An 8,182-nucleotide genomic window follows, 5' to 3' on the forward strand; every position below is an offset into this window, starting at 1 on the left:
GTATGCAAATCAGTCTTGATAATGAGGTCATGAAACCTGATGATCCCCATGATGACATAAGGGATCCAAATACCTAATTTGAGATTTGAGTGAGATCGCTCTTATATGTATATGTATATACTATCGATAAAGCCTTCATCATTGCGTCATTCTTCATCATTCTACAGCATGTGGAGCATGTGGCGACACAAAAGTTTACCATAATGATCAAAAAAATCTTGTCAGTCGTCAGTAATTGCTTGGCTTATCCACAGAGATTTGACATGGAAGTTTTTCATGGGAAATCTCATTAAATTCACAACTTTGATATGTTTGAGGGCTTGTGGTCCCAGTAAACTAGATCATCACAGCAGGGTGTCCAAATGAGCAAAATATACAGAAAGTAATGCAACAAGCAATTAAAATGTAGACAGAGCAATACAATAAATAAATAAGTGTGTCGTGTCTTTGTTCCAATTGGCAGCGTTCCTGGTTTGATGATGTGCCATGACAGGATGTGCTATAATATGATTATTATCTTGAATCTGGATCTTAAATTGGTTATATAAAACTGTGTACAAGCTTGATGTGAGTAGGCAGGGATGTACACATTAAGTCACCACATGTGGGAAGCTGCCCATGTTGGTTATCTTGGCAATTTCCCAATGTAATAAGAATAGAGTAACGAGATTCCCGTCTTTTGAAGATTCTTATCACCTACGTCCAACTTCGACAAAACCAAAGAATTTGCTGTGATGTTCATCCAAAAGGTTGTCTGCAGGGGTGTTTATAAGGAAAGTTAAATTAGAGAGATAAACAAAAATGGAAATGGAATCTGGCAACTGAATAAAGAGGAGAAGAGAGAAGTTAGGTTGTTATGACACCTGGATTGTTTTTCTTCCTGGGATTATTTGATCTCTGGAGAAAAACTACAGCAGGATGGAATTCATGCCTTTTTCTCGCAGGTGGAATTAGCTCTCATACTCTGCAAGTCAGTTTTAATTTATACAGATTTATGTAGATGTCGTGACATCGTGAATAATAATTACAAAAAACATTTTTACGACCCATTCTTTAATGCGCATCCCTGACATGATTGGTAATGTGGTAATGTTCCCAGCCAGTGGTGTGTTTCACTACATGAAATTGTGTTAGTGTGTGACAATCCCAGCTTACTCTACAGGTCTGGCACCGTGTTCGGCAGTGTCTCAGCTCTGGAGTTTAATGCAATTATAAATAAATAAGCATGTGGTCGGGAAGAAGACAGAGCCCTATGGGGACAAGCTGAGAGAAAATAGAGGAAGTTTAATTAAAGCTGCAAAACTGCACTCCCACACACAGAAATACACACTGTAATATAGACAAACCAGTGTGTGTGCGGGTATGTGCGAGCGCATGCATGCCCTTGCCGTTGCACACATTTGCATACACGTAAGTCTATGCAAAACCACACAAAAGAGAGATTGTGAGCATGTGTGAATTGCATGAGCGTGTGTGTGTGTGTGTGTGTGTGTGTGCGTGCTTGTCGAAGTACCTGCATCCAAGTGTCTACAGGCAAAGCAATATATGAGAGAGGAAATTATCTGTTGGCTCATCCCACGTTATGTTATCCTTCAGAGAAGTTTCCCCCAGATTTCTTCATCACACAGTTTATGGTGAAACCCGGGTTATCTTCCCGACTACACAGACGAAGGCGCTTTGGCTCCTCCAATATTTCTCCTCCAGTCACTCCACCCTCGTTCTCAAAACACATCAACAGCCAAACGATCTGGCGTATGGCGCAATGTTTTTGCTAAGTTATTTTCTGCAAAATGATTGAACTGCCAGACCCCTTACAATTACCTAAGGGGTGCAAGCAAAGGCACAGCCAGTAAAAGGCTGATGAGGGAATATTGAATTTGCACTTCAATTAGAGTGCTTATAAAGTGTGGATTACACAAAGGACTCCAGGGCCACAGCTTTCACTCAATTACCACAGTGCACTACGGGAGGAGGGACAGCAGTAAGGAGGGGGTTCTGGGGGGTGGGTGGACAGTGAAGGCATTGGGGTGGGGGACAAGGTTGAGGAACCAGAAGGAAGAAGAAAAGGAAGAAAAGGACACAGACGTAGAATGTTAGCGTGCCAGAAATGATCACGAGGCAATTATGACAGCGGAGGTCACGCACTGCGAGAAGTTTCACTATCTTTACCAGCTAAGACGACGCGAGCCAAGTCTTTAATCAGGACAGATCTATGCAAAGGTAAAGACAAGGATTAAATCAGGAGAAACAAGTGGAACCAGAGCCCATCCGTGTGTGACTCAGGTCACGGCGATGTTCTGGCCTTGGATTCTACAAGGACAGCTGGAAACGCACGGCTGTCTGAGGTGTTAAATTTCCCGCAGCCACGCAGTCTTACAAAGCTGCACTTCAGCCATTTAAAGTGCCGCCTATCTGCTCTCATTTCCATTTGGTGTGTGTTTAAACAGGTCTCCTTCAGGTTGGAGGAGACAGGGATACGTACGGGAGCTGCCTGGCTTCAAAAACAGCCCGGAAAAAAAAACAACCCACCACCTCAACATTGTGTCTGGGCCCCTGAGTAAATTCTCCAATGGATTATTGAGCCAATGAGTGGAAATCACCGACCATTTAGAGTGGATTTGTCTGCACGGCGGTGATAAACCGCAGCTCGCCTTTCTACGGCTTAGCTCCACCAGAAGCTTGAAGGACGTGCGTGTCAGAGTAAACAGGACGCCGACAGCCCAGCAGAGGGGAAGTGATTGGTTGGCTGGACTTGTAAAGATAATGCCAGATGATATAAATGTGAATAATTAATTGTTACAGGCCCTTAAGAGGGGGTTCGTCATGTTTGTACACTGGTTGTGATGTTTGCACGCGGCACACAGAGACTCAGAGGCTTCCAGGGGGAAATGTGTCGAGTATAAACAGAACCAAAAGACTTTTATTATCCTCTGTCAAAGTCTGAAATCACTTAAGAGCTATAATAACTTACATATGGAAGTTATGTAAACACAGCGTGACAGCGTTATAAGATACATACGGGATGTTGTGTAAATTAAATCCGACAGTGTTATAAGATGCAACTGGCAGCTACATGAACTCTCGTCTCCTGCTAATTGGATATGTGGCTGAACAAATAAAGGAAAACCTAATAGCTCGCTGCAAAAAGGGAGTTTACGTGTGTGTGAGAGTGTGCGTGTGTGTGCGTGTGTGTGCGTGTGTATGCGTGCATGTGTGCGTGTGTGCAACTTTTATCTCCCAGACTCTGCCACTGTTACTGTCTGTTTAGATCTCTCTCTCTCTCTCTCTCTCTCTCTGCATCCACTCTTCTCTCTCTCTCTCCAACTCTCTCTCTTTATCTCTCTCTCACCCCCCTTATCTCTCTTTGTCTCTCTCTACCTCCCTCTCTCTGCCTCCTTTTGTACATCTTTTCCTCTTTCCGTCTATCTATATCTAGCTCTCTCTCCACATCCTCTTTCCGCCTCCCTTCATACATCTCTCTCTCTCTCTCTCTCTCTCTCTCTCTCTCTCTCTCTCTCTCTCTCTCGCTCCTCTCCACCTACTGTCAACACTGAGCGTGCCGGCTTCCCACAGGCCCTGAAGGAATCTCTAACACCGCACTCACATAATCACTTCAGACCCGGCTGTTTAGGCCGACATCTCCGCTGGGACTCACCAGCCGCTCGCTGTGGGCCAAATCAGACCGGAGAGTTAAAAAAAAAAAAATCAACTGCGACAGTGTAACAAAGAAGTGTAAGTCAGACAAAAGAGCGTGACATGGCGGACTGGTCCTTTCCTGCTTTAACGTCACGCTCCCCACCTCAGGTAATGGGATGATTTGCTGTCCTCCTGTATGAGCAGAGACTTTAAGAGGAGCAATACACACCCACATATTGTGTACATGTGGATAATGCACGCATTCGTGTGTGTGTGCGTGCGTGTGCGTGTGTGTGCGTGCGTGCCTGTGTGTGCGTGTGTGTGTGTGTGTGTGCGAGCGTGCGCCTCTGGCAGGCCATGCTTGACTCCTTAACCTCAAATTCCATCATCCCTTCCAAAGAGCAAATGGGATCCCAGAGCTCCATCTACTTATATCAAAGAAGCCGGATTTAACGACATGTTTAATGACTCCTTACAATGGCAAATTGGCTTTATTTGAAATCTCCAGCATCGTCAGAAAAGAGCCTCCCTTCCTTCAATTAGAGGCATCCTTTGGAAGACAGACTCCATGTTCCAAACCAGGATCTTTTATTTCTTTTTTCAAAATGCTTAGTCTCTCTCTAATGTTCGACTTGAACAGACTGGAAACACATCAAACTATCAAACATTTTCAGCAGTCGGAGAGACTGAAGCCTTTTTAGATTGAGAGAATGTGGAGTTGTGAAGTTGAATACACCTACTGGATTCAACTCTTAGTGTGTTTTATGTCAGTAAGTAACCTGTCAGGATATGTGCTTCACATTTTTATGAATTAAACTTTTTTTCTCTACATTTTACAACTCAAGTCAGTTTCAGAACATGACACATGTCACACCTCAAGTTTTGTTAATTTGACAATGTACAACACAGAATCGTGTGATATTACACTGCAAAAAAGATGGTAAACATGTCCCCTTTAATGTCTAAATTAATAGTTAGATGTCACAAAATATGAGACAAATGCATCAACAAAGGATGCTCGAGCTGTCAGAGGCTGAACGAAACAACTCACTAAGTGCTCACATACAGAATCATGGGGATCATCATCTAAAGTACTGCTCATCAACAAAGATGAAAGCCTTTTAATGATAATTTGAGGAGGAGAGGGTAGAAATCTCAGTTCACTTGCAGCATTGTTAAACAAAAACATTCACAACACAAAAAACAGGTTTAAAGTTTCACGCAAATGCAAAGTTTTAACCTAATCACACACACACAAACACACAAACAGTGGTCTTCTGCTCTCGCTTCCAAATTAGGCGACGATCAAGGACATTAAACAAAAAAGTGGAGCTGGGCAACATTCTGTCAACACACACTCCGCCTCATTCATCCTTTAACCACTTCCCCACTACCTTGGTGGTGCATCAGCAAAGGCCTCTTACTGTTGCATACAATTCCCTCGTTCCTGCTCAGTGAGCAGCGACCGCAGGCACACCACTATACCGTACCAGGCTTATCAGTTTTCACTTGGGGCATAATGACCTCATGCCACCGGTCGAAAACAAAACCCTCTGCGCTCGGTCCCCAAATGAGGCTGCCTCTGGTCATTAGGGAGCCGAGGTTTAAAAAACACAGAGAAAACAAGCACTGCTGTGGCTATTAAAGATGCCATCGACTTTTTAATTAAGTCTCATTAAGCGCCTATCAGTGTGAGTGTGGTAATGTAAGACGGCGTAAGGCCAATTCTATCCCATTCCTGTGCTCTTTGAGGCTTTACCGATCTGTTCTCATTTCACGGTATCAGAGAAGGTCTCAGACTGTAACACGTAGAACATTTCAGCAATGTTCCCTAATCCAGTTCCACCACATGAAATTATCTCTTTCTTCTCGTCTTAACTACCAGTTACACACTCTGTTATTTTCTACGTTTTTTACACAGCATGGTGCAGCTGCCATAAGTCACCTATTTGTGTTCGGTGTGTGAGAGAGAGAGAAACTGAGGAAAAAAGAGATCAGGATAAAAATGCATCATGACCTGGATTGACTATTTTAAGGCTCTGACTCCCTGGCCAATGAATGGACTTTGGATCCCTCCTTTGATTCCCTCTTTAAAGGAATGATCCATAAGGGAGGGGATATTGGAAACCCCACACACACCTCACACATGGTCCAGGTCGCAGTGACCTCAAATCTCCACCCGCACAGCTCCACACAGGCCCGGGCGACCACGCAGGGTGCACTAACAAGGTCGATCTCCTTATCTACAGTTGGCACACAGCACCTGCGTCTAACGCTGCACAGTGGAGACGTCAGAAAGTCAACAAAGAATTCCAACTATTTGCTGTGAACTTTACAAACGTAGTTATTTATTACAATGACAATACAAAGAAACCAGAGACCAATCAAATCATAAAGTCCTGTATCTGCATTTTACCAAATGTCCACAGGGGGCAGATACAAACCGTTAGGCTGATGTCACAGTGATATCGTCTCAAATCCAACATTAACTGACCCACACGTAGTAAAAAAACAAATGCTAGCATAAACCTCAAAGGTTGTAATTAAAAGTAAGACGTGGGACTTATAATATTTCCAACTCACCATTGCAAATTGCAGCGGGCTATTAAAACAGCCATAAACATAACAGCCTCTGCTGCTCAATGCCTCTCAGAAGGAGACAATAACATAAGTTGAAGCTCCATCAAGAAATATTATTTTAGATCAGTGTTGAATAAAATAACTTGTTGTGTAATATGAAACGGTTGCTGCTGCTGCCTGCTCCCACTGAGGATCGACGCCCCTGTCTGCAGGTATTTACAGATTTCTTCCAGTTTCAGCCGGTTTGTCCACGACCTGTCCAGTATAAAACAGGTGACGGCTAACATGAAAGCCATAAACGTCATATGAGATATACCTTTTCACCGTCTGCACCCTTGAACCTAATTGGCTAAGGTTTGGGGTGTGATGTTTGATGGTACAGAGTTGAAATCTTTGTCGTGACTTTTAACCTTTGGAACTCCTTTGTAGCACAGAGTATGTAAAATAGCCTAACATGGCTTTGATGAGCACATTCTCCTAATCATTGCTATTCCAACTTTAAAAGCATGGAAAGTAAGCCGAGCTCTTGCTTTGATGGCCTCTATTCGGAGAGCCAGTAAGAAGCTTCTCTACTTTTACATTCTCTGTGCCGCTCCACTAATCAAAGGCCCTCAGTTGCGTCCAGTATATTATCCCCAACCAATTGTGTTAAGGCAGAAGAAACAAGGTAATGGGGTTAGCCGTATAAATCAGCACACAAGAAACTCTATTATTGGTAAAGTAATGGGGACTGACGTTGTTTGTAAGCTTCAGCTGTTTGCTTAATTGCAGATCTACGAGCAACACTGGCTCTCATTTACATATGTAAATTCTAAGCAGGCCAAGAGAGCTGTTCTTGGCAATGCTTCTGTTTGCCTGCAGGAGGAAAACGGGGCTGTGCACCAGTGAGAGAGAGAGAGAGGGAGAGAGAGTGGGGGGGAGAGGGAGAGGGAGAGGGAGAGGGAGAGGGAGAGAGAGAGGGGGAGAGAGAGAGAGAGGGAGAGACAGAGAGAGAGAGATAAACAAACAGACGGAAACTAACATGGAAAGCAGAGATGGAAGGGAGCCGTTCAGATGAAGTGACCAGCAGGAGCCCAGGCGCCGCACTGTGATGAGGTGACTCTCTAACAGAAGAGGAGGATGAGGAAGGCTTTTGTCAACACCGTACCTGTCCGACTTCACCCTGACGGCAGAGAGGCCAGAAGTCAGACAGGACGCTGCTCCTCCTGCTCCCTGCTGGAGGTTAAATCACAGAGCGCCCCTACAGGTGTCTGACAGTTACAAGTGTCCTCAGGGCAAAGTCCCCGCGACGTTCAAGGACTCCAAGACTCACACTGATGTGCTCAGATGTGCCCAGATGTTAACGTGCCTGCTACTGTGATCAGCCTGCATTAGTGGCACTGTGTGTCACTAATTCATATAGACAGCTGGGGGACAGTAGGAGCAGGTCCCTGGTGCTTTAGCTGCTTCCAGGCAGCATGCCGTCAGCTAATGTAGAGGAGGCAGGTGTGTGCGTGTGTGTGTGTGTGTGTGTGTGTGCGTGTGTGCGTGTGTGCGTGTGTGCGTGTGTGCGTGTGTGCGTGTGTGTGTGTGTGTGTGTGTGTGTGTGTGTGTGTGTGTGTGTGTGGAGGGAGGATAAGGTATGGCCAGATAATAAAACAAGTCATGATGAACTGGGGGTTTTACTGCATACACTCACTCCTCATTAATGTAAACAGTGATGACCAGAGGCGGCTTAAGTGCTTTTGAAGCCCTGGGCAGGATTCTAGTTTGGGGGCCCCCCCCTCAGAAAAGAGACACCTATTAAAATACTATAACCGACCTGTGTCTCAAAATACTATGCTTGTTTTTTGCTTAACGTTTTTGTGTGACAGATTTCACATTCAAACCATTTATTCCCATTTGTTGTTGCTGCTGTTGTTGTTATTATTATTATACATCCTTGAAGTAATATCTGTCATTATTTACCACCATCCCACTCTGTATC

This window comes from Genypterus blacodes, unplaced genomic scaffold, assembly GCF_046128005.1.
Source record: "Genypterus blacodes isolate CSIRO-AG114 ecotype Tasmania unplaced genomic scaffold, CSIRO-AGI_Gbla_v1 ptg000022l_1, whole genome shotgun sequence".
Classification (NCBI taxonomy): domain Eukaryota; kingdom Metazoa; phylum Chordata; class Actinopteri; order Ophidiiformes; family Ophidiidae; genus Genypterus; species Genypterus blacodes.